This window comes from Pezoporus wallicus, unplaced genomic scaffold, assembly GCF_028554395.1.
Source record: "Pezoporus wallicus isolate ANWC-B61680 ecotype Strahan unplaced genomic scaffold, APGP_CSIRO_Pwel_v1 contig_5922, whole genome shotgun sequence".
Classification (NCBI taxonomy): domain Eukaryota; kingdom Metazoa; phylum Chordata; class Aves; order Psittaciformes; family Psittacidae; genus Pezoporus; species Pezoporus wallicus.
In genome coordinates this window covers 2,718,438-2,745,814 of record NW_026637228.1, presented here as the reverse complement: position 1 = coordinate 2,745,814, position 27,377 = coordinate 2,718,438, and the positions used below count along the sequence as shown (strand labels likewise).

At 39.7% G+C, this 27,377-nt stretch overlaps 1 protein-coding gene across 13 annotated transcripts in view; it reads left to right on the top strand.

Moving 5' to 3' along the window:
* ZBTB20 (zinc finger and BTB domain containing 20) overlaps positions 1-27,377 on the top strand; it is a 452,154-nt gene that overhangs the window by 118,543 nt on the left and 306,234 nt on the right. For all 13 annotated transcript variants that reach the window (XM_057404358.1, XM_057404354.1, XM_057404359.1 and 10 more), the window contains one exon: positions 19,221-19,296. The gene's annotated coding sequence lies outside the window, so the exon portion shown is untranslated. The remainder of the gene's footprint in view (positions 1-19,220; positions 19,297-27,377) is intronic.

The window sequence follows — 27,377 nt, the reverse complement described above, 5'->3', positions numbered from 1 at the left end:
TAAGGTTTAATCATCATTTAATATTTCCATTTAACTAGCTGCCATTAATACTTGTATAGAGTTTGAGTGATATAACATGATCTAAGTATACAAAGTATTTTTTTTATTTAATACTTCCAGTAATATGATACAAGAGATGGATTTCAAAGCCGTGATACAGTTGTAACTGCTGGGTAGTTATAATGATGCAACCTTTGCTCTGACCCGATGTCATCTGGTACAAGGCATGCTGTAATCATGTGAAGAGAGCATGGTTTGGTGTATCTGTGTGCTCTCGTTCATCAAAGTGTGAGGATCAACTCTTTTTTGAAGGAAAGTTCATTTTTTCAAACCTGTTGGACGCTTTTGTGGAGTTGTCATCTTGAAAGTAATGCTGTCACGTTACTTTTGATTTTGCAGTTGGTCATAGTGTTCAGGGAGTACCTTCAGCACTGCAGACTGGCAAGAATCCTTTAAAGGAAGGGCGGGAATTGCGATAACTCTTCATATGATTATACAGATTTATAAGTAGATAGGTTCATTTTTCCCAGGTCAACTTCAGATTTCACAGCTGGACCTTTCTGTTACATCATAATCAAAAGCTTGGGCAAAATATTATGGAAGAGAAGGTTTATTTAAAGTTGACTGAGAGGCAAAGGGTAAAAAAAAAATGGGTAGGTTAAAAACCAGCCTCTGAAAAATACCCAAAGCTGGTGCTTTTCTTGCTATCATTAGTAAATACAGGTATTAAAAAAAAAATGTTCATACTTTGCACATACAATGTTATTTAGAATATATTTCAACACTTGACCCATTAAGGGTTTAATTCTTGGCTTATATCTGTTGACTAAAGAACAGCACTAGAAATGAAATCGGCTCAGTGAAACAAATTCTCTTAGGCTGTGACAAATCAGAAATAACCCTGGATGTTGATACAGGTGTCAATGTTCTGGATTTACCCAGGCATGTATCTAAACTCAAAATCTGGCTGGCTATCTAAAATTTAGGAGTTTCAGTTTGTGTTGTGAGGTGGCAGTTGGTTGACATCAATGTCCTTTTGCAGGTCATCTGTTCTGTCCACTAACATCCATGCCTGCAAAAACATTTCATTACCTTCATATCCACCATTCTTGATGGATGACTTTTGTACCTAACCTTGATAATCTCTAGAGAAAACAGTTAAATACAGTCTTCTGGGATTTGTTACCAAGTATTTAAATAGCTTATTGCATTGGAAATAGTAAATCCATGTAATGAATTGTAACTAGCAACAAGTCTGAGGTGCATCTTCTGGAACTAACTTCTTGCTAAACTTTATCCGAATTCAGGCACTGTTGGCAGAACTGTGAAAGGGTTTGAGGTCAAGGGGGTGCATAACTGATAGAGTTCTGTGTGATCAGTCTTGGAGGTCTTAGTTTAAAAAGCGTCATTAACTCAGTGTTACCTTTCAGTGCCTTTCTAAAATTTTTCATTTTAGACGAGAGGCCTGCTTGCAGAATTTAAGAGGCTTATTCTCTTACACAGAAATAATGCTGCTAAGCTGCTAGAAATCTCAGCAGCTTAATATAAATGTTCAAATAAAAAAGTTAGTATTTTAACTGTATAACCTTCAAATATAATTAATAATGAAATCTTAAGCAGGAGCCTAGGGGAAAGCATTTGGATTCTTTCTATTTGTGGAATAGGTGCAGGTCTCTGGTGTGCAGTTGAAAATAGGGACTAAATATGAGCTGATGATTTGGAAATCACTAATGTGTGCTGCTGAATACAGTCATAGTTGGGATATAAAGTAGAGCACAGGAGAAAATGAAAACGGGGGGACCTGGGCCACCAACTTCACACTCTGATAAAGTAGGATGCTTGTGTACCAGGTAGAGGTATTCAGATGCAGAGATTTTTTTATTTGGCCTGAGGATTAAATTATATGAGCCTGCCATTGCAGAAAGTGGTATTTTGGGTTTCTTTTCTTCATTCCACCCAAGTGATTATTCTGGAGCATAATTACGGGAAATGAAAGTCTCAGTAAGAAGGTGTATCGTGGCCACCTGTATGATGAGCCTGTTAAGATTTCTCACACAGCAAGATGTTTAGAAACACTTCTGCTTTCCAAGGAAAGATGTTGTCAAGAGTTAATCCGAAGGTGATCGGTCATATTCTAACTCAGAAAAGGCAGAAAAAACCTGTCCAAGTAATCAAGGGCCTTCTCAAGAGCTGAGTATGACTGGAATGTATGTCTCTTCCTGCACTTACTCTTTTCGGAACCTGTGTGCCATCCTTCCACTCTTGAAGGATGCATGGGAGAGCCGCCAGTTTGCTCCTTGACCTAGTGCTTAAGCTCAGCTGCAGTATGAGCTGTGAACAGGAGCTATGTTATAATGTACCAGAATTTTGGCGGCAATAATGAAATAAGTAGAGAGGAAACCTATCTGCAGGTAAGCGTAAGGGATGTCTACACAGAGCTCTTTCCAGAGTGTAAGTGGAAAAGGCAGAAGCCCTGAAAATGGCTGGTTGTTTCTGCTTATTTTCCAGCTCTTTAAGCAGCTTGCAGCACATGCTGTAGGTTTGATTAAGGTATAAATGAGGATCAAGTTGGAGGTTGCTGCGCTAAAGTCCTTGGAGTCATATAATTGGGAAAGAGGAAAACAAAACTGATGGGAGTGGAAAATGGAGTTTGGTGTACACAGTAGTCGGTATTCACACATCGCTGTCACACTGTGTGACCTGAGGTATTGCAGTTATTTCCTATGTAGGTATCAGTTGCTGTTTTACTGACAGCTTCTGGAAAACTGATGGTATTGGCTAATGGAGCAATCGTGCTGCTTGTCAGAGAAGAAAAAAATATTTTTAGGCTTGTCTTTTATAACAACAGCCTGAAGTGGTTGATGATGCTGAAAAGGGACAACGTAAAAGTCAAACTGCTACTTCAAAGAGCCTGCTTTTCAAATGGGAAGAAGCAAAAATCTCATGAACTGTGGAAAGGACACTGCAGATTCGCCACCAGTCTGCTCTTTTAGACCCCCACCCCTGGTAGCGTGGCAGCTACCAGGGCTGCATTTCAATCCTGGGGCCACCTCCTGTGTCGCAAGGCATGCGGTGTTGTACCTTATCCGTTCTCTGCATCATCCTTCTCCACCTCTTAATGGCAGTAACTCTTCTCTGCAGGAGTCGCAACGTAGGATTTTGTTGACTGTGGCGATTGTAGGAGAATCTCTGTTCTGTGCTGCTTGGGGAAAATGATGAGCTGATGGAAATAATCACTTGTCCATATCTAGGCTATTGCTAACCATTGCATGAATGCTTTCATTTTATACCATATCTTTCTCCCCGATCAGGGAATTTAGGGATATACTAATGAGTGTCTGTTTAGCAACTTCAGATTATTTATATAGTCTTGAAGTCATTTATTATAACCTTTCACATGTGATGGTCATGTCTAAATGTGTCTTATGCCATTTAACACGGTTACTTGTTTCCTGAAGGCAAAAGCTGACTTGTTTGAAGTTGCAGAAACTGAAATAAAGTAGAAATTGACTTTTCCCTTGCTCCAGATTTAGAAGAGTGTTTGGGACATCTGAAGGCATTAGCAGATAAAGATACCAGATACAGAAATATTAGTAGATTCCTCTAATAATGTTCTTGAGTTTTGAGATCCTCATTTTCATTAGCAATGCTTGTTAAAACTCCTGTCTCCATAAGGCATACAGGCTGTTCATCTCGGGCAAAATTAAGTGCTTGATAGATCTGGAATGCAGGTTTAGTCTTTGGATGCCTTTAACTATCAGTTAAAAGCCGAAGACTTGGTTTTTTTCCTTTTCAAAATGGTGCTTGTTGGTGATGGGTCTTTCTCCCAACCCCAAGCAGTTAATAAGAAGACTTCTTGCCGTAGGGTTAATATTTATCAGGACTGCTGAAGGTATTAGAGGAGAAGAATCCACTTCCAGTAATTTTCAAGGAAAAAAAAATCAGTTCAGTGAACACTGGGATTCATGAATTTAGATTTTCTATGGATTAGCATTATGGTTGATTGACTGCCTGCCTAAGAAGGTGTGATCTCTCACTGAAGTATTTTCTGAGATGCTTATAAATCCAGTTCTGCAGTGCTTAACTTGTGTTGTTGGTTCTGTCTGGCAGGAATTATTAGTGTGTTTCTATCCCTGTCTGTTACAATGGTTATAGGATTCAGCTTTTACACTCAGAGTCATACCCATCTAGCAAATTTGGTTGAAATTGGTAAATTAAAAGAGTATTTAGGGAGTTGATGTGTTACAGCACAATTGTAGCCTTAAGGAAACCAAGAGAAAAAGCTGGTATCCAGAGATAGGAAATCCTTAGTTATTCCAGGTTTAACCAATTATTTTCTCTATAACCTTTGGCAAACCACTTATCTCTTTATGCAGTAAGAAACTACCAACTGGTAGTCCATCCCCATGTGGGATGAGGGCCATTTTCAGATTCCTGATGGAGGATCTCACTGGTCTTTATAATCAAATACTGAGAAGATGGAAGGTAATGGTAAACAGGCTGTAAGTATTTTCTTAAGATACGCTGACATATGTCTTGATGATGATTCGTACTGAAAGGTTTGAGCAGGTTCTCCTGAATGAATAATGCAGGTGAAAATGTTCCTCTGAATTGAGGACAGTTTGGATATGGACTGTGCAGCCTGATGATAGGAGACCTAAAAGCATATATGGGTTTGAGAGGTTTACATGAATATTAGCTTATCATTAATAAAAAATCACCCAGAAATTGGGAGAGATTTGTTTAACACTTCATGTATTATCTATGATTTATTGTCAACTGAAACTTATCATAGGAGAAACAGACTACGTACATTGGTCATACACTGGCAAACCTCTGAAAAGTAAAACATCAAGGCTTCTTTTTCACTTCGTTCATCTTTAACATAGGCTAAAGCCAATCCCCCCCTGCTTTTCTTAACTGATCATATGGTATGTCATGTGAGCCGTGCAGTGGGAAGCTGGGTATCAGCATCCAGTACCATGGAGTTAATGCCTTGTGGTTGTCCTACGGTTGTCCCAGGTTGGTCTTAGTTTCCAAGGTTAAGCTCATCACTCAGGAGCCTTTTCATGAGGGAAGTGCTGCCTTTATTCCTCATTTTTTGGTTTGCACTTTGAGGTTTTTATGCTTTGCATTCCTCTTTCCCCCCCTGCCCTCGCCAAAAAAAAAGTGTGTTCCCAACATTATCTTAGTTTTAAGACAAGCACTCGGTCTACCAGACGTTCTTCCATCTTCAGGATTATTCTGGTTTCAGCAGAGTCTGGCTATTCTGTGTCCTTTTTCATAAGTACATTACTTCTCACATGTTTTCCTGTACCCCTTTTCTGCACCAGTAAGTATCCATTTGCCCCTTTATTATCATTCATTTACATAGTGATGCTTAGCTGTATTACAAAATGTGTATGTATTTTGTCCAGTTATGCTGTTAGTATTATGGTTTTACAAATTATTATATACTCATGCTAGTGACTGATTGCAGTGTGCTTGTGTTTGGGTTCAAGGCAAGCAAATATCCAACCTAGCATACTGAGGTGTGCAGCAACCTCTGCTTTAGCTACACCATGGCTTTTCCAAAAGAAGTTGCTTTCTGCTTGGGTCAGAGTCTTTCACAGAATTCATTGGATTTCTCTCTGGTGGTGCGGGAATCTTCTGCGATGTTCCTTAGGTTGGAAGGACAGTGAGAATAACAGGTACAGCTCTGCACAGAAGATGCCTTACTGTTCCTGGCTTTTTGTTGTTTATTCTGTGACCTCCAGGAACCCAAAATGGTTTTGGTTAACTGAGCTTGCTGTCCCTGGGATCCTTGAACTTTGATTGCTTCGTGTGCACAGAGTTTGAGCTGTCTGTCAGGTATGAGGGCTGACCATTTGATATGTCATAAATGTCATGTTTCTTGATTGTGTAATGAAACGGTGTTTTCAGAATCTGTTGCAGCACTTCATAAAAGGGAGAGGGTGTTCTGTGCTGGGTTTCTCTCTTTTGTTGTTTGGGGCTTGTTTGTTCTGCGGTATGGAACGTTGAGATGAAGCTGGTTCCTCTACAGGGGTCTGTGACACTACCAGATTTTCTACAGCTACTACTGCCACATCTGGCTTTCTACACTCTCCGATCTCAGCCTTCTATTCTGTGGGGGGTCTTCAGTGAATATCAGCCAGCAGGCATAATGAAAGAAATCTCAGGGATCATCAGTCAGAAGTTACATTAGACTGTGCCAAATTATAGTAATATTTGTTTTTTTAAACTTGGGTCCTTGCTTTATTTTTACCAACAGTTACTAACAGAGGGCCAACTTCCCCTACTTGTCAAAGATGATGGGAAACTACGACAAAGGCCACATCAGGTTGCCTCTACAAATGAGGTGTGAAGTCTTGAGCTACATAGCCCTTATATCTATAGTGGAGAAAAATAGAAGGCTGCTTCTGGGCATCTCTGTAAACAGGGCCAGGGGTGGTGGTGGTGGTGTTACAGATGAGTTCATCTCTATGTGGTTCCTGTGTCACTGCTTTTACATGGTGTCAGTGTGTTCATTAAATATGGAATGAAGTCCTGACTATAAGGAGGTGGTTAAAAACTATGGGTGTTGTAGTTTGGAAGGGAGGATCCTGTTTCTGATGATCCTGCACTTTGTTTAGGCCAAGCAGAAAGGACTGTTGTTTTGTCTCTCAGTGTCTAACCCGACATGGCATGTCATTATGAAGAGCCATGCTAGTTGTTTGCAAGAAGGGATCTGCAGTGTTGATACACTGCATGGCTACAGCCAAGGGTGAAGGAAAGCAATAAAATTAAGTGAATCATTTTGGCTTTTAATCTTCCACTAATATCATTGATATTTTAGGATGAGTGATACTAACAGAGTTATCTGTAGGACTTTCACTGAAAATAGCATTCATTTAATTCTTGGATAGATACAAGCTTCGGATCTTTGCATTTTAATCTCCTTTTGAGAGAGTTCAGTGGGATCAGAAAAGAAGGAACAGATTATCATTCTCTTCAAAATTCTTGTCCAGGCAGGCTTATCTGCCTGTGTTTCCTTCCTTCAGGTGATGAAAATGACAGAAATTCTTTTTCTTTACTAGGGGACTTCTTGAAATCCTTACACGAGATTGCACACAGTATCAGTTATATCTTGAAAATTCTGTTGGTTCTTTTAGCAAGATACATATTGTTTTCCAACTATTGCTTAAGAACTTGCATTAAGAAATATAACAAACAGTATTTTGAATATCTGGAACAATAAAAATGATTTTCCTGCTTAATAGCTCCAACTTTAAATATGATCATCCAGTGTTTGGCACTTACCAACCCAGAAGCTGTCCACCGTACCTTTCAGGAAAATAGCATGGTACCATTCAAAGCACAAAGGGAAAGTACAACAGAAAAGAAAGATAAGAAATCCTGAGAAAAAAACACAAACCAGCGTTCAGTAAAAGAAACTATGACTTTATTGTATGTACAATCTGAACTGTGTAAATTTTAGGTTGTTTCATAGGCCGAACCTCATAGAATGAAAACATGGAAGTGTCATAAAACAGACAAAATTTGGGATTGGTATAAGTCCCTCAGAAAAACATAGAAGGTTATGAAAAGAAAAGAGCACGTGCATTTGTTTTATATCATAGAATCATATATATTTGTATGTATGTGTGCATAAACAAAAACTATCAAAGCAAAACTGTGGAAGTTTTTCACTCTCCTTTCTCCTCCATCCCTCCTGTACTTAGTCCTTTCAGTCTCTTTTTTTACAGAAACGTAAAAAAGACACAGGTTTGAATTTTTAGGGTTGCAAGGTCTCTTTACAGATCCCTTCCTCTTTAATATTTCTGGCTTCTGGCTTTCAAACAATTGCCATTTTACCTAAAAGGGCAACGTGTTTACAGATTGTATGTGAAATCACTGTCAAGTGTAATGTGTTTCCTGAACATCTCTATTTTTAGCACGGTGATAGCTCAAAGCTAAGAACTCTTCCTAATTGGAACTGTACTTGTGGGAACTTAAAGATAGGGTTCTTAATTTTTTCCTGGTATGGACACGTCTTAATGTGGGACATATCTTAGGAAATCTGAAACAATCCTCCTCTTGTTCATAGCTGAGAGGCTTCTCTCCCCTCCAGATTGGAATTGTGTAGTTTTCGATTGGAGAACTAACTGTAGTTGCTTCCAGTACAAAGTTAAATGTTGAGTGTATTTCTAGCTTTTGGGATTTGGGGTTTTTTTGGGGGTTGTTTTGTCATTTTTTTGTTTGTTTTTGGTTTTTGTTTGTTTGTTGGGTTGTATGTTTGTTTTTTTTTTATTTTTTAAATTTTTTTTCTTTAAAATGCTGATTAACAATGTAAGAGCCTCCTCAGTGGTACGTGGACAGTCATGCTGCTTTAAGAGAAATGGTGGGAGGACATGATTATTCAGACGTCCTACAAATACGCAATGGCCTGGAACATTTTGTTAGTATTTTAAGAATAATGAAGTAATGTAGATTTAACAGGCTAATATGTTGAAGTGACCTTGGTACCATCTTAACGCAGTGGGATTTTCTGCATCCTGCAGAAGTAGGAAATAGTTCTGTACACACTTACTGTGTAGGACTTTCTTCATTTGGACTTTATGTGGCTTTGAATGAAATAAACCCCCAACTTTTCTCTGCAATGCCGCAGTGGAATTACATTTTTAAATACAGTAGAGAGATGTTCTTTGTGAACACCAGGGCCCTGGTGTACTGGTTATTCTTTATTAATGCAGACTTCCAGTCAGTGAGGACAGAAAGGAGAACCCTGACTACATTAAAGTTCTGGTCTGGTTTGAGTTATAGAGGAGATGGGAAGTTCCTCTTTTGCTCAAATATGAGGTTCAGTCACAGTTAGGAAATGAAAAGCCATTAACATCATAGCTATTGTTAAAGAGCTAAAACTTAAGCTAAAAGAGATAAACGCATTAGGGAGAGTCTTGGGTCACATGGTTGCAGCAGAGGGTCTGGTGGCTGGACTTCTCAGTTCTGCTCCAGCATCTCTGGATCTGCTGGGGGTGTAACGTAGCTGTTGTTGGCATCACTGTATCTCCTAATGGAAAAGAAAGCATATTTCTAAATAATTCTGAGATTCAAGGAGGAAAGTATTTATATATATGGACTTTCTGCCCCATTATTGTATCAACTGATTATAGGGACATTTGACTGCATGTAATTAAAAAACGTATCTCCATTCAGTTGACACTGAATAATACGGTATCTTATGTAATAGGCTCTATCAGTACGTGCAGATGCATAATGAGAACTTATAGGTAAGTCCTAGACTCTTGGTCTTGCAAACTATGGTCCCGAAGTTTGGCTTCTTACCACAGTTCTCTTTTCTGCTTACACACTTGAGTAAACAGACAGCAATCTTGGAAAAGGTAGCAACAGAGTAAAATAGCAGTTGGTGTTTTGTTTCCTGGTAATGTATTTTGTAAGTACCTTTTGTAAGATACAGGTTCCTTATGCGTACCTTAATACTGGGAGGGAAGTGAATGAGATGGTGCTGGTCTGCATTATTTCAAAGAGCTCCTCAGCATATGAAAAGAAACCAAGCAGCTCCTACATGATAGACCCGCTTGCTTGTATAGTTATGTGTAGAGAGCATATGAAAAGAGTGCTGAGCTCTTTCTGGGGGAGTTGCAGAGGAGAAAAGGGTTTTAGGTCTTCCATGCAAATTGCAGGCAGGTTCATCTTTGATAAATGCAGATGCATCTCACTTATGATGACACAAAGTCTTGAATGATCTCTGCTTTTAATTCCATTACAGTATATTGAAGAAATAAAAAGTTGTATAATATGTAAATGATCCTTTTTTTATTTGTGAATATTATTTTCACTGTCTTAGAATTGGGCCCGAAATATTTTTCTGGGCTCAGCGGCAACACAAAGGCATTAGCTCAAGAATGTTCCAAGTTTCAGATTGGCTGGTATTTGCTTATATCACCATGGCTGAATGTTACCAGTTTTTAAATGCTTTTTTGTTGTTCAGGAAATTTTAAAACAGCTTTGGTTTCAAACATGAAACTTGGCAAGTGACTGGTCCATAATGTGTTCTAATCACTTCTGGTATTTTGGAAAAGACGTGAAAAAGATTGAAGTTGTTATTTCATTAGAAATCTAGTTACCAATTGCATATCTGAACTTATCTTCTTCTTTACCTGGAACCTAATTAGCACGTGATCTTGTAGCCCCTTTGCCCAGTATTAGTGTCAGTGTGATGGAACTTAATTTTGTATTTTGCTGTACAGTTTTTTGTTAGAATATTTTTTTCTAATCACTAAAAAACCATATACCGATTTCAACTCTGTAGTTTAGATGACCACCAGAGGGGTGCCTTTGATCTCATCTGTTTGATTTAAACATAGACTATGGAACAGGTTGAATCCCCAGCCGTACTTTTCTAACAATAATATTTTATTGTATATTTAGGGGTGTTTTGGTTTTTGTAGTGCAAATGGAGCCAGAGTGAAATAGAGTCTTGGCAGTTTGAACAATTCAGTTGTTGCAGAAGCCCTACTAGCCTGAGCTCATATCTTCATGTACTCCTCATCTTGGATATTTGAAACGGAGATAAATACTGCATAGATTTAAGTGTGTCCACTCTATAGGTCAAGGTCCCTGGAATAACTACAAACGTAATTTGTATTGGACCAGGCTGGCAGGATGCTGAGGTCTCTGAATCCAGTCCTGCAACATATTTAGATGCACTTTGCCTCCAGCAACAGTAGCCATTCTTTCTAAAAATCCATTTTAAACTTATCTAGCAATTATGCTCTTTCGTTATTAGCTGGATTTTGCAGGATGTGGCTGGCAGTCTAGAAACCTTCTTGTTGTTTTTACTAATATTGAAAGTAAATGGAAGATCGTTTTCTCAATTTTTTTATTTTTTTTTCCCCCCAAAATAGTATTTCCTGTTCTGACAACATAATCAGTTCAAATCACTGCTGATATATTCTCTTTTTCTGTATTGTTTCCACGGGGGTGTAGGGAATTACAGTAGAGCTTTGCCAAATCTTAATGCAATAACTGAACTTCTCTGAGCTTTTGTATAGTTCCAGCTTGGTCTGAATTTTAGTTATTGTATGATGATGTCTAATTAAACAAGAATTATATATTGACTTTACTGGGAAATATTTGAGAACTCACATTGGTGTTACATTAAATATTTAAGCGGCAGATTTACAATACAGTCCAAAGGTCTTAAAGTCATCTGGTATTCAACTTCCAGAGATTTGAGATGAATGGATTTGGGGGTATTTGGTAGCATTTTCCTGTAATACTGAATCTGAAGAGCCTTTACAATAAGATATTGTTCAGTATCCTTCTTGGTCTTTGAGCTTAATGTGGCAGTTACATAAACTGAAATAATGTGGAACTTCTGGGCATGGTTTGTGTATAACATTGTGCAAGATGAAGCTGGTTCTTGACTTCAGGTTAATGGCAAAAGAATAAATAATGTGCCTGAGTAAAAGAGTGCGTTGATTTGTCCTTCTGCACATGGTGGGATAAACTCAGTCTGTGCGTAAGCTGGAAGAATCCTGATACCTGCTTACATGAAGTCCAAACTTAGCCTGTAGGCCTAACTTTACTTTCTGTTACTGTACTTCATATTAAACGGTAGCATGTCCCATCTTAACACGTCAAAATCCCAAGTTCCTTGGTAGCCCTGCAGAGATAACTTCCAAAGGAAGTAGGCAAAAGGCCCTTTTAGAAAGTACCTAATGTGGACAGAGTAGGTGGCTGCTCAAGGCAGCAGAACAGTGATGGACGTCCTGTCTGTCTAATGTATTCTAGGGCCTCAGAAGCCCCAGTACCACTTCCCTCCTTGTTGTTTTCTCCTGTGAGAGGAGTGTCACGCCTTCATCTTAATCCCTTCTCTCTCTGCAGCAAAGGAGGGGGAATGGAAGCTTCTCATGTGGACAAGGATTTTCACAGTGCAGGCAGAGGGAAGGAGGAAACCTGAGGACTTTACAGACTCAGTTTTCTTTTGGTGTCTCAAGAAAGAGGACAATAGGATTTATTTTGTTTTCATTCTTAGGGCAGCAGAAGTAAGCTGAGGCTGTGGTGCTTGGGGGGGGGGGGGTGTACTTTGTACAAGGAAGAGGAAAGTTCCTGCATTAGTTAAGAGAGAAAGAGGCAGGATATTGTGAACTTCATCTCTTGCTGATATTGCTGATTTTATCCCGGATCTGTGTAACTACCATGTTTAATTGCTCAACACTCAGGGTTCTTTAGAAATCAAAATAAAGATTTATTACTTCGATCTTCTCTGCCATATGTCCCATAAAATGTATGCTCATTGCCATGTAGTTTTTCATTTCGCCTCGCTCTGTTGCCTTTCAACCAGGATCTTGCACTTTCATAGATGAGGGGCAGACTGAACTTCTTTGGGACAGATCTGGGAACGGAGTGGAGAGGGAATACCCATTAACCTGCAAATATTACATGTATACACTGTCTCTGTGAGTATAACTCATTGTCATATCCTGTACCAGAAATCAGCAATGAAAAATCTTTAATATCCACTGTGCAGGGCAGTGGATATTCAGGACTACAGTGAAAGGAGGACCCCATTTCCAAAGAAGCTGTGGGTGGGTTGTATTTAAGGACATTATGCGCCATTACTTTTTAGTCATACATATATCGTGTATATTTTAATCCTTGGAACTAATATCCTTACTCTAAGAGAAGCCGGGTTATCTTGAGTTGTTTTTTTCCAGTCTGGAGAAGGCTCAGGGAAGACTTTATTGCAGTCTTCCAACACCTAAAGGGGACCTACAAGAAATCTGGAGAGGGACTCTTTACAAGGGCCTGTAGTGACAGGACAAGGGGGAGTGGGTTTAAGCTGCCAGTGGGGAGATTTAGGTTATACTTTAGGAAAAAATTCTTCCCTGTGAGGGTGCTGAGGCACTGGCACAGGGTGAGCAGAGAAGCTGTGGCTGCCCCATCCCTGGCAGTGTTCAAGGCCAGGTTGGATGGGGCTTGGAGCAACCTGCTCTAGTGGAAGGTGTCCCTGCCCATGGCAGGGGGTTGGAACCAGATGAGCTTTAAGGTCCCTTCCAACCATAACCATTCTAAGGTTCTATGATCTTCACTGACAACAGTGGCTGGAACTTTTAGTTTGCTTTGCAAGGCAGGCAGTTTTACAACTAGACCATATTGGTGAAGAATAACGTGATGAAGTTGTACAGTGAAAACCACCTGAGCTCAGAACCAAAACCTGTACCACTTTTCAATAATGTTTTACACAGTTTAAGATATGTTAAATGCCACATTATTCTGGCTTATGCACATCTTCATTATTCGGCTCTTATAATTTTGATTCCTTTCACATTTGGTACATTTCTTATTTCTGATTCATCAGTTTTCGATGCTGTCAATATTTACCTTCTTTTTCTCATCCTTAATGAACCTTTTTTATAATAATAATCCTAGCACCTATTACTCTGTATCAGAGTAGATTCTTCTTTCTGTTTCTAATACCTTTGATTAATAACACATTGCTTCCTATTTGTCAGACAGTTTTTATCCACCTTATTGTAGTATTACCCAGACCATAATTCTCTAGTCTCTCTATGAGCTTCCTGTGTGGTACTGTGTCAAAGGCCTTGCTATAATCCAAACAAATTATATCCGCCACGTTTCCTTTATCCGCCCAGTTTGTCACTACACTGAAATACCCATCACAATGAAACATTTATTGTTGCAAGTTTCTGTGTTAAACCAGAATAAATGTGAAGGTTCTGCTGTTATTATATGATAGAGCCTGCTTCTTAACAGTTATTATCATTTTATGCACTAAAGATAATTTGAGCCATGGGAGATGATACCATTCAACAGGAGCAGTGAGGCTGTGAAGATCAAAGCATTATGAACCTTGAAAAGAAGCGGGAGAAGCTTATATGCTACAATAACTTGTAAAGGGCACATAAGCAAAGTCCTCAAGCTGTATTCCAAGAGATGCTCAGAGAATACCGGCTTCAGAGCTGCTTCACAAAAACCCTGGATCTTTAGAGAAAGAATTGTTTGGGCAAGGCCTCGTAAAAGCTGCATGCTGTCACTGTTCCTGTTCCTTGGGAACATAAACAGGATCTAGGGACAGCTTGTACAAGGAAACAGTTGGAATAGGGAATATCATGGTTTTCAGCAGCCAACTTGATTACCATCATCGCCCCCGCGTAGGAGGAAAGCTTCAAGAGGTATTTAGAAGGATGCTGGGTCCCACCTGGCTATAGCAGAACTACCAGTTAGACTGCACTTTAGGAGTCCAGGTCAGGTCTTAAGTGTGGTTGTAAAGGGACTAACTCTTCAGCAGGTTGAGAAGTTCAGCTTCTAATGTGCTTTCACAGCTGGGCTCCTCAAGTGCTTGTTGCTTACTCTGTTAGCAGTAGGAATAAATGAGAGGGGTGGACTGTGCTATTAAGAGACCCAACACATTTAGCAGGTATGAGGGCCCTTGTGGTGAAATTGTATCCAGTGTCTGTTGCAAAATGACCATTAGTGTGGATTATGCATCATGGCTTCATTAAGTTGAGTGTCTCTAACTTTCTGAAAACCAAATTTCAAGGAGTGTTAGTCTTTGCCCAAAGGCAGTATTTTTCATACTTGAACGAAAATAGTTCAAACACTATTGGGGGGTGTAGGAGGTGTGTGAAAAGTAGCCAAAAATACACCTTTTTCTTGATTAAAATGCTTTTCTAGCTGAAACAGCCACAGTTTGAAAATTAAAATTTGTAATGGATACAGTCTTCACTGAGAAAGTGACTCAAAAGATGAATGTCATAAGGAAGATGAAATCTCTGTGGGCACCCAGCTTTGCAGTGAACTAGTAACAGATGGAGATTTACCATTTTCACAAAGAAACCTTTGGTCTCCTGTTGTCTGTTCCTGCAGTGTCAGAAACCCTCGATCCCAGCACAGTGCTGTAGGTTATCCTCTGCCCCTGTTCTATTAAATCATGAAAAAACAGCTTTCGCCCATCCACTGCCCAGTGACCCAGGTTTGAGCTACTGTCTTAAGGTTAGGAGAAGGCCAAGTTCAACACTGTTACACCACACAAATGGCCATGAGTTCAAAGATATAATTGGAAATGATCAAAACTCCTGTGGACTTTCGAAAGTGTACAAAGGGCTCCAATTCAGGAAAACATTCCTTTTGGGAGGATTCTTTAAGCACAGTCATGAGTCCCTTCTCCCCCTCCCTTTGCTTTTTGATTCTGCCCCCTCAAGACAAGAGAATAGTGACAAAACAAACCTGTTTATAGTGAAATAATACCAGCTGAAGTGCATTGACCGTGAAAAAGCAATAGTAGTGTAATGCTGTATCTATGTTGCTAAGATTTATCTTTTGCATTACTGATAAGCCTAGATGGAGCATTGTGTTGGTGTGTCTATACCTGTTCCAGTTTCAAAGTTTGCTTATTTGTTGTTAGATGAGGAGCCTGTACAGCATCAACCTCACTCTCTGATTTCCATGACGCAATAAGTCTGTGGCCCTGCTTATGTTTTCAAACCTAAAATGCCAGAAAGTAATCTGGCCCATATCCTAAGTCATTATTTGGATTCTGGAATGAGGTCTCTTAACTGAGCTTATTTGAAAATTCTCTTGAAAGTAATGGGCTTCCTTAATATTATCAATGGCTATTTTTTTTCCGAGTAGGAACATCAGTATTCTGCTTTCTGTGAATGGTTATCTCTGGCAGTTGCTTCATCATTGATTTGCTCTTCCAGAAGTGAGAGCAGTAATACGAGCAAGTACTTTGAAAAGGATCAATTGACCAATGATGTAAATTCTATGTAGAAAATTCAGGAGATATCAGTAAGTGTTGTGCTGTATTATCTCCCAGCCTTCCCTCTCCTTGTAACTAATCAACTGTATGTGATTCTCATTAACCTGCTCCAGCTGACTTCAGGTATTCAAGGAAAATCAAACCCTCATAGATACCAAACTTCCGTATTGCCAGGAGGTTGCAGAATGCTGACATCTTCTGAAAGTTTTCTGATAACAAATGATACTTTTTTTCTTCTCTTTTTTTGATGGAATGATTGTGATTCTGATCAAAGCAGGGACTAGACCATAAGCATGAGTCGGGCACAGTAGAGTGAGGTGCCATACAAGTCATGGAATATTGCTAATGAACTTTGGTTCTTGTGCAGTTGGTAGCTTTGGTCTCACAGGTTTCAGGCTTTGCATAAACTTTATGGCGCATAAGAATAATGAGAAAACAAAGTGAAACATGTTTACCGTCAGACACTTGTTTTTAAAGCCTTTGCTGAGAGCTAACACTTGCTCTCCTGTCAACACTCTACTTAGGTACCTCATTCCTGACCTGCCATACTCCTCATTCCTGCAATTCCAGCCCTTGGGCCTCTCAAGCAGAAGTTCATTGTCTGTTCTCAAGCCATGTCTCTTGCCTTCCACAAGGGGATTAAGGCACTTTTCTGACAACGGGTCTCATGCCTTACAGTGCTAAGTGCTCACCTGTGCACAGGAATGCGGGCCTCCTGCCCTATTTCTACCTCTCCCTCATACGTACCTGTCTAAATAATTTCATCTTCATGGGTTTCTCAGTTTGTAAAAGGAAGAAGGTACTGCCAAAGTGATAACAATTGGTATTATGAGTTTAATGAGGTTTTCTATAGGTTTTTCTCTGGGTTTAACTCCAGCTTGTACCTAAAATAGGTCTTTAAGATGCTCTGGCTGTGTATGTTTTATGTCATGTGTTCTGTTAACTAGAAATCTTTAATTGAAGCTTTTCAACATGGCAGTGAATACACTCTCACAGTGAGCTCTTTCTCAGAGTTAATTTCTTTTAATGGCTGGATAGTAGCGTGTGCCAGTTCACTTCCTTGAGGAGAGGGACAGCTTTATCTGCAGGCACTATGCCCTGGTGTTTAACTTGCAGAGTAACCTAGATGTTGCATTTCTTCCTTTTCCTTTCCAATCAAAAGAATGCACACAAAGCAGGAAGGACTACAGGCTAAAACTACCAGGAAAATACACTCAAGAGCAGTTGTCAGGATGGTGCCCTGCATGGGAAAGGGGTGCTGTGCCTTTGTGCTTTAAGGGTACAAGTGTTAGGAAATGGAGGACACAAAATTAGCTCTAGGAGAGGGCTAAATGCTTCTTCATTCTCTACAGAAAAATGGGGCTTTTGGTCAAAACTCACTGTGATGAAGTCCATGCACCAATTTATTCCTATTTAGGTCATTGGAATAGGGCTTCAGTGGTGCAGTCTGTATGCTGGCTCTCTATACAGGGATACATTTCACCCTCAGTGAATGCTCTTTGTTTTCTCAGTTGAGGTCAGTTTTTCATTGCATTCATTAAAAGAAATAGCTTTGGATTGCAAATACTGCTGCCCCTCTCCTTCCCTGCCAGCAAGCCAGCATTACAGTCCTGAAGATGTTAGACCAGGGATAAATTTGGGAAGGGAAAGAAGGGAAAGAAATGGAAGTTCAGAGGCTGAAGCTGTTGTTGCTTATCTGGCAGTTGTGCTGTTGCCTATTTCTGATGGACTTTCCATGGTTTTTTGCCTGGATTTCTGCACTTTTCTTCTGTCTATCTTACTAGATGCTAATCAGGAGAAAGTTACTTGGTTGGAAGATTGCCTAAAGGACAAGAAACAAGTTTCTCAAATGGTTCTTTCAAGAAAAAATTCTTCCAAGCCTGTAAAGGTTATCATGTGGCGGCATCATCCCAGTGCCTGTGCTCTTGTTCCTTCATTCAGATATCCAAGAAGTGGTTCTGTGTGAGATTTGCTAATTCTTGCTGTGCTGTTCACTTCTGTTCTCTCTGCTTTGCCTTCACATGACAGAGTGGGAAAAGTTAGACCTAAAAACAAGTTCCTGAGCTTGTTCCTGTTTGTGGTATATATGTGTGCTTGAAACATGTTTGTGTGACAGTATAGCTATTGCCTGATACAGTGCATTTTGTTTTCAGTATCTGTAGGGACTGATTGGGAAGGCTCCTGTAACACTGGAGTCTGAAGAACTGGATTTTTACTTGTGGGAGATCAGATAACAAATTTCACTTAGGAATTGCCCCCAGCCTGTGAGACATTCAAAAATCAGTTCACATCCAGGATTTATTTGCAGATCTGACAGTGTGCTGCTGGTGAAGAGAATAGCTTTGACTTTGAATGGGGTAAATTAGGCAAGTTCTGCCGTCACCTTTTAAAGTAAAATTTAAGCAAGTTTTGATTTGTTCCTTTAATGAATCGTTGGTACATTGTATGTGTCTGTGTGTACTGCTGTATGGCTCGTTATTATGAGGCCAAATCCTGACAACTTACTGCAATATTGTTTTAATTTATTATTAATATTTTTTTGTTTTTCTCTTTTCTCCTGGTTTCGGAGCCTTTATAATTAGCTATAATTAAAATCACAGGTTTTTAACTCCAGTTTAACATTTGAAGTCATATTTATGGTGCAACCCCTGGAGTTTTATTGTCATTCCAACTGCATTTTAGAAAAAAATAAAATAGTGTAAAATACTTTCTTTTGCATCTATTCAAATGCTTTGTCTACAGCCACCACTTCTTAATCATCTGTTTTGCACAGTAGAAAGACGTTTACTTTACAAGATAAGAAACCTTTCAGTTTTACAGAGTAGCTGTTTCGTGTCCCTTAACAAAAGGGTGCAGGGAGCCTTTTGCCTTGTACACTCTAAACCCCGCTTCCCTCTTTTTGAACTTGTTTTTCTGTGTTCCTCCATGCAACACTCTGGACGTGCTACAACGACTATTAAAAATATGTTGTTGGCTGGCATTATGTAAAACCATATTTTCCCTTTTGGTGCGTATGTTCTGGTCCTAGCAATGTCCTTGTTTTGCTGAAATGAACGTTTTCCCCCCTCACAATCGTTGGTATGCGATGGTGTTTTTCTGTCTTCTTTAACTGTGATGCTGCTTCTTTTTTTTTAATTAGTATAAGGTTGATTGTTAAAATTAAGTGGCAGAAGGCTTCTTTCCAAGTTATTCAGATATCTTTTGCTGAAGAAATATATTTTGCTACTCTGAATTGCCTTTTTCCCCTTCTTCTTTCATTGCAAACTACTCTGGGAAGAGCTTCTTTTAACAAGAAGGGGAAAAAAAAAAGAGGCTACGCTTGACTGATAATGCATTGCTTTGGATGGTGAAACATTATGAAAGTTTAATTTTTAATTAAATCTGAAATAGCAATTATAACTGAAAGAGATTTTAACCTGTTTCTTTTCAGACTGCCTGAAGTTACATTGTAGATGCTGAAATCACTGCACCTTAAAAACAAAAAGATTAAGCCGCACTGCATTCCTGTAAGTAAAAGCTTTTCCGGTACCTTTTGTCCTTATTTTTCCTCTATATGCATCCAAAGTGTTAGCACAGTAGCTGCTCTTGGATAAAGGTCAGAGTCCCCTTGAATGGGATTTAGAAGTTCAAAGGATGTTTTAGTTAAAAATTAAAACTCAGCTTACATCTTGCAGATCTTTAGTTTCAGGCCCATGAATAGATCATTCTTTTCTGCTTTGTTTTGAATATTACTAGGAATAGTGTGCATCTCTGCATTTGTTGACTTACAGTACCCGTCGCTTTGTCAGTTAGGATTTCTGCACTTTGGTGCAGAAATAACAGGAAGCAGAAGATTCTTCATAGCGTAAAATACAGTTTATTCTCTCTTCATGTTTTCATAACAAATTCTTCTCCTTTATACACGAAAAAGCCTAACAACTTTCTGATGACATCACAGGGGATTTCAGCTGCTCTAAGGTGTAGATGAAAGCAGCAATGCCTAATTCATCTGCGCTGTGACACAACAAAACCGTCAATGTCATGCGTCTTTCAGCAAGAAAAGAGTCTCTTTCTGAAAGCGTAGTAATTCCGTAAATGCTGATTGTACATCAGTCTGGTCTACCCTTATTTAGAATCTGTTTATTGAATATATTTGAGACAATAATTAAGATTTGGAACTTCAGTGGCTGACCAACACGCATGCAAAAGAATTGGAAAATAAAGTAGATTCAGATCCTCTAAAGATAATGAAATAATATATGAATAAAAATACAGGAGCTTGTAAGTGGTGGGAAGAAATTGATTTTTAGTTGGACAGTACAAAGCTATGGAATATTACAGAGTTTGTTTTCTTGTTTAAGTTCAAAATGTGCAGTCTGTAATGAAATCCAGCGCCTTCTTCTAAAGTGGTACTTCTGTACTTCAGTGTTAAAATATTTTAACTATTCCATGGGATTATTCCTCCCACCCTGTTATTCTCCCCCTTTACCCCCCTCCATTAACCTCCTTTTTTAAACTGTATTTTTATGATTTTATTTTAAACTAGCTGAAGGGTACAGTACACTGTGGGCAGCTAATGCATGCCCCTTCCAGCGTGGAGTGCCAAGCATGACTCAGGCAGGCAGATTGTGCCATTCTGGCTCTACTCCATTGTGTTTTTACATTACTGGCAAGGGCCATGCCATTGTGTTGTTTAAATATTGTGTATTAACTGCAGGCTGTGGCCAGTGAATGGTATTTAGCATTTTCTGCTCATCGTTCCCGAATATGAGCAGCCGCCCTGGCCACCAGAGGTTAACCTTGCAATTGCAGTGGCGAGCAGAGTTGAAAACACTCATGGATTTGCTTGGTCCAGCAGCAATTTAAAAGGAGGTGTTGTGGGAAAAATGAGGGAACACTTCTGACTCTGTGAGTACAGTCTATCAAAGTTGTCTTCCAATTTTGTGTGAACAACCAGGAGAATTTTTGTTGGAAAGTGCAAGGAATTCTCTTTCCAAAGTGCAGCAGCAGAGTAAAAAGTGAATTAAGGCAAGCTCTTTGAATTCTTAGGATCCAGATGGTCAGCAAGTTATGCATGGACAGCCCTAAGGCAAAATACCAGGTAGCAGTATATGTGCCTGATGATGGTTCTGGCTGGAATGGGCTTTTCTTAGTTCAAAGACTCTAGGCTTTGGAGGAGAAATAGATACACAAGTGTAAAACTCGTGTATAGGAAATATTATTTATTTTCTTTGTCAAGGGTGGCAAGCACATCAAGGCAGAGATGTTGAGCGGCTTGCTCAAGGTCCAAGTAAATCAGTGGTCAAACTGGATATGAAGTGTGGGATCACGACTCCCATCTGTTCTGTTCTGCCTAGTTCTTTTTTCCATTCCATGAAGTAAAGGTCCCCAGTCTCTAATCTTTGAGTTTCTTGTTATTTGCTTTGTAGCCTCAGCATACAGCTTGTTACTGGAGCACAGAAGTAAAAGGTGGGAGAGCTCTTACGTATGCACATGTATGCTGTAACATAAGGATGTGATTCTAGCTATACATTGTCTGTGTAACTAGCAACTTGGCACAATAAAAATAAGGTACCTTTTTTGCAGAGGAAAGTATACTTTAAGAATTTCCTTCGTTTCCTATATGTTTGCTGTAGTCAGATCTTTCTAATAGTAAGATCTTTATTGAAGTGAACTTCCCAGCATGGCTTTCCTGTATTAACCCCAAAAGAGCAAGAAGTAAAGGCAACCCGTGCTTTTGTAGTTTTTTGGGGGATGTTTTCTGAATTGCATTTTTTTAATGCAAGGTGAAAAACTTGCTTTAGGGTAGGGATGTACCTAAAGCAACTGATTAATATAAGATGGGCCAGATTTTTGGCTAATATAAAAATATGCTTGACTTGATACATGGCATTAGAAGAAGGTATAGATTCATAATGTGAATATCTGACAGGCAGTTGTATAAAAGCACAGCCTTTTAAATGCAGCGCAGGCATGCTCTTGCTGGGAAATATCTGTGGGCTGAATTCCTGTTATGCTGGGTGCCCTGGCCATATTTTCACTATACTGAAGTTTCATAGCTTAATAGGCAAGTAGAGGTCCACGGGACTACTCAAATACTTAACTTTAAGGATGTGGTTAAGTACTTTGCTGTTTGTGACAAACCCCAAACAGGATTAAGTCAAGCATGAGGCGTTACCTTTTCTCGCTTTCAACATTGGCTTGATTTTGGAATGAGACTATGACAGTGTGTTGTGTGTGAAAGAAAAAGATTCTGTGCATGCAACGTGATGAAAACCTGTAGAAGAGATGCACTGGATGTGCTTTCAAAACAGTGGTTTTAGTTACATTGCTGTGAGCTAGTTTTGTTCAAAAAAGGGTTTGTCAAGGTTTCAGCCTTATGCAGCCTTACGATCTGATTATTGAGCAAGAGATCCGGTGCTCTGATCTTAATAGGTGCTGGCTCATTAGAGTGGCATTGGACAAGCTGTTTCACTTCCTTGTGCCTTGTTCAGCAGATCGCTTTCTCAATCCGGTTCAAACTGATACAGCTCTGTGAACATTACTGAGTTTGTGTTTGCAAAGCTCTTAGAGGAGAAATAGTAACCATTGTTGTTATTATTAATAAGTATATTGTGTAGACAAATCATGTGGGGTGGAGATAGAGCCACTCATGGGGGTGATCTTTCACAACTCGCTTGTGCCATTGTTTAATTCCGTCACTCAAAGATCTCAAGGCCAACTCCAATTTACAGAAGTATTTCTCATGTCAGTCTCCCCGCTGTTGAGTATTTTATTGTTCGTGTTCTCTCTGTCTGTTCTACTTTCCTCATGCTGAATTAACCTTGCGTACCAAACTTTCCCCTTTTTCTGTATTATTCAGCAGAACCATTTGTGTAGCCTCCAAATTGCAGACAGCAAATTCATTTTGTCTAGTGATTGTTTGCTGATGATGTATGAAACAGACAGAAGACAGTTTGAATTTTCATAAGTTCAATTGAGCTTGCAGGCATAAGGAAAGGAACGGGCAGAACCCAAGTCAATGTGACATGGTAAGCTGGCATCCCAGAGTGCACGCTGCATGTGTAGCGTCAGGATGTCAGGGTTGAGAAGGGCTTCGTCCATCACAATGGTGCTTTTACATGAAGGAAGAGTTTTGCAGCAACAAACAAGCTACCCTACCCCATGTTTTTTACAGTGCAAGAATCCTTGCAATTCCTGATGGATACAGAATCTGCCCTTCCCTCCTGTAACTTGCTGTTTTAACTAGAATTTGCGTCTAAGATGGGCTTTGAGCCTTGCAAATTCCCAGTTCCTATTCCTCTGACAAGATGTAAACCCTCAATAGTTTGTTAAGCTGTTCTGGGGTTTGGGTATTTTTTTCATGTAGAGGATAGTGGCTTGTAGAAGCTATGCTGGAGAAGACGTGCAAATGTGAAATGAGTATGGAAGTGTGTTTCCTTTGAACAAAGATCAATGTCTTGGGGCTGACTGTCACTGAGGAATTGTGATACCACTTACAAAGAGAATTAATTTTGCCTTTTCCCCTTCCTATACTGAGGCAGTAATCCAGAAACTCAGGGGGATAAATTCTGCCCTGATTTCTACCTGTGAAACCCCAGTGGAAATGTGGAGAGGTCAGAACTGTTTGTCAAGGCAGAAACTGTCCTGGTGGTAAAACTGTTGAGAAAGCAGAAACTGGTTGATTGTTCCCTGGCCCTGGGGCAAGAGGATAGGTAGGAGCCCTGTGCGGCATTATATGATTCTGAAAGTGTTGCTTTTGTTGTATGTTAAAGAGAATATGAAAAAAATATTGCAATGAGTGAAAAGTTATAATCAGGAGCACAGTGATTAATTGTTCTTCATATCCACTGGGAGAAAGACCTAAAGAAATCAGTTCAATGAGCAGTAAAAATTACCAAGTTACATATTAAGAACCATGTTCTGACTGTATCGGTTGTATAGCACTGGGGTGCACAACCTGTAGGTACTGTGGACGCAGGGGAGGTTTCTTTTCTAAGGAATGGCTTGAAAAACCATCTCTCAGGGTGTGCTAGAACTTGCTGTAAGGCAGACGACCAGCCCGGATGGGTTCTGTTGCTCCCTGGCGTTTCTCTGATTCAGCGTACTGTTTGGGAATGTTGGTATGTGGCTAATACATTCCTGATTAATAAAGCTTAATGTTCCCAAAAGTTCCCCAGGGTTCTCATTTTTCCATCCTCTCATAACTGAAACCATACTGTCTCTTCAAAGATTTCATTGGGCTGCCAGCGTTTTGCTTTGACCCTTCTTTTTTTAGAGGAGGACAGGGGAGGGAGTCATATAGACACCGAAGGACAGATTTTCAGCCGCGGTGAGTCTGCATGGTTTCTCTCCAGTCAGGGTACAAATGCTGATCTGTTTCAGCCTGGTTTTTAAAATCTGGATGAATGGAGACGCTCCAGGTATTGCCTTGATGCAAAGGTCTCTGCCACAGATCATGGAGACAGCTGAAAGTTGCAAATAGGATTGATGATCAGAGGAAATAGGTAATGAAGTTGGAGTAAAGCTTGCTACAAAAAGGTAAATGTCTCAGGACATTGGGAGCTTTGTAATTGTCTCTGTTTTCTGATGGTTGTCTCTGCTTTCTGTATTTTCCTGCAAACATCCTTGAGAGATGTTTTCACTTAATGAAACTGCAAATCTCAAAGTGCACTTGGCCAGCTTGAAAATTTTGATAGTTCTCAGGTTGGTTTTAATCTGTCCCATTCACAACTTAGCCCAAAAAAAGAGTTGGTTTTTATTAAGTCCCTTGTGCTTTTTTTTGTTTTCTTGCAAATGTTTAAGGTTTGGGTTTTTTTTTTTAGGAGGTGTATGGGGCTTTATTTGTTGTTGTAGGTTTGTATGTTAAGGGCATCAGTTCTGGTGTACAAATGGGTAGAGTCCTGATCTTTTTCGTAGGCGGCAGCTCTTGTTTTTGCAGAATAGTAGCCGCAACAGATGAAGATAGGAAAATGGCTCTCCAGTGTGTGGTTGCTTTAGTACATAAAGAAGTACGGGCTGTGATTCACTCGTATTAAAAAGGCATGGGAGTATTAGCATTGATTCCCTGAGCAGCGCTACTTTAGTAAGTTATAAAACACTTGAGCATTTCAGCACCTGAAGATATTATGGTGAAAGTAGAAAATCTTTCAATCTGTTTATCAAAGCATTTGCTGCTCTATTTGAAAATAAAACAAAGCCTTAGTATTATTGAGCAAGGAAAGTTACCTTAAACCAGAGATGTCATCAGATGAGCTACAAAAGGAAAAAAGGCAACACAGACCTGACCTTTTCCAAGCTTTGGTACTCTTTATTTTATCCTATCTGAAATGAAATTCTTCAGCTAAACCAGTGTATAATGGGAGGGACTCCACAGAAAGGCATTGTGGTTATTCTATATTTACATCAGTGTCCCTGAGGACACTCTCACTGAATCATTTCAAATACCAGAGTCTGGTGCAGGGCAGTCTGATGAATGTAAGTTACCCAAACTTTCTGGTGTGTTTTCATCATTAGCGTAAGTGGTCTAGCTCTGAATTTTACTATAGGGGATCTGATTCTTATTGCCCTCTTTCCCGTCATTGCCCCTGCATCTAGATAATAGATTAGAAGAGATTTTAATCTCAGCTGTGTCAAAATCAGTCTGTTGTTTTCAACAGTTTCCACTGGCACGAGAGGGATCAGAATATTTGCTTTATTTTCTTTTCTTTTTTTAATAAATCAACTACAGAGCTGCACTGCTGACATGTCTGTGACTGGTGCCAGTGCACGATCTGCAGGGCCTTCTGAAGTCTGACAAGAATGCTGTCCTTCAGATATGTTTTTTAACAGCCCTGTATTTCCTCATGACAAAGGAACTCCTCCATCATCTTTTGTTCTGTATATGCATCCTCATTCTATAGTGTTTTGGTTTAAAAGGACCTAGTTCTTGCTCCTTGATTCCTTCCCTTATACCTCTCTCCTTTAGGAGCTGGCAGCAAGATAGCTGAATTGGAGATAGTGAACACTTGGCAGATTGGTCTGTGCCATTAAAGGCCACTGGAAAAGCGTTTGGCTTTGCAAGATGTTTTGGTGTTAGTAATAACTGAAGGCACCTCTGACTCAGAACCTGCGTTAAGAAATATTTTGAGCCCGTTGCTTTCCCTGCCAGATTCTTTCTATTTTCTTTCTTTCCTTTTCTTTTTTTAAAGTTGTCTTCACAGTGTTTCAATAGAAGCTTCATTCTAGTTCATTTGAAGTTTTGAATAATGAAAATCTTTTGTGAAATGGAAGAGTGTCATCTCATCTCTTTCAAGATTGGCAATAAGTAATTGAGAATCCCGTGACTCTTAGCAGCGGAACCATTTCAAAGAATTAGGTATATATTTCCCAGCAGTAATGGTGGCAGTTGTGTGCCAGATCGCTGCATGTCCTCTCTGAAGATGAACAGGTTTAGGTCATGACCCTGCAGTCCCAGTTCATTTAGGTAGGGTATAGTGGCATAGTTCCTGTGTATATATTTTATAATCGGACCATCAATAGGGAAATCTGCTGAGCATTAGAGTTTGAGCCAGACTCAGCTGAATTCTCTTCCCAGTTTCTTTTTCCATTCAGTAGGGTTTCAGTTGAGGAGGGTAATCTGTTCTGATCTGTCTCTTGCCTTGTTTTGATACACAACTAACCTTCTTATTTCTGAGTCTCTGTCGCTTCTTCAGAACAAGTGATACTGGATTCCTGAAGCAAACAACTAGAAAACGATCACCCTCAGGGGCAAACTTAGTGTGTCAATGACAGCTTTTGGCTGGATGCAGTTAACAACTAGAGGGAAATTCCATCAGTCGAGGCATCGCACGAGCTTGAGGAATGCAGAGGGCAGATGCTGAGGGACCCAGAAATCAGGTGACCAAGAGGGTATAGAAATGTGTTAGTGTATAAACTGATGAGGGCTACATCTGCCCTCATCCTGATCAGGCTTGACGTTCAAGAAGACGTTTGTTTGCTATGACAAACTCCAGTTTGCTTTACCCGTCTTCGTTATGCTGTGGTGGTCTCTGTGTGAGCTGTGTATGTGCTGAGACACATGGCTCTAGAACTGCACTGAAGAAAACGTTCAGGTATTAGTACAATGTTAGATATCTAGCAATTATTTAGTGTCCTTACGATATCAGTCATGGTCTCCTGCCCTGTCCAGGGAGCTGTCCTTTAGCAAGAGTACAGGAGGTGGTAATCAGAAGAAGTAGAGGCAGCCAGAGGGGCAGCTCTAGAGGCTAAAGCCTCTGTGATACTTCCGTGGACAGGATTTCTTACTAGTAAGAAACCCAGAAAGGATCTTTTCCTTAATGTAATCATTACTGTCCCAGAGCATTCCAAATGTGCCAGGTAAATTTTCCTTTTTATGAAATTATCAGCTGTTAAAATACATTTCTTATCCCCCTATAGAATTTGACTTGCAGCAGCACAAGATAGACATAGATTTCCCGTGCCTGATGATGGTAGAAAACATGTCGGATGTCCCTGCATTGTCACACTGTCAGGGGCACGGTTTATATGTGATTATCTTTATTATGTTTTAATTACATTTAAAAGCATTTAATTTCTGAAAATCTCTTACACTGTCTCTGTCATAATG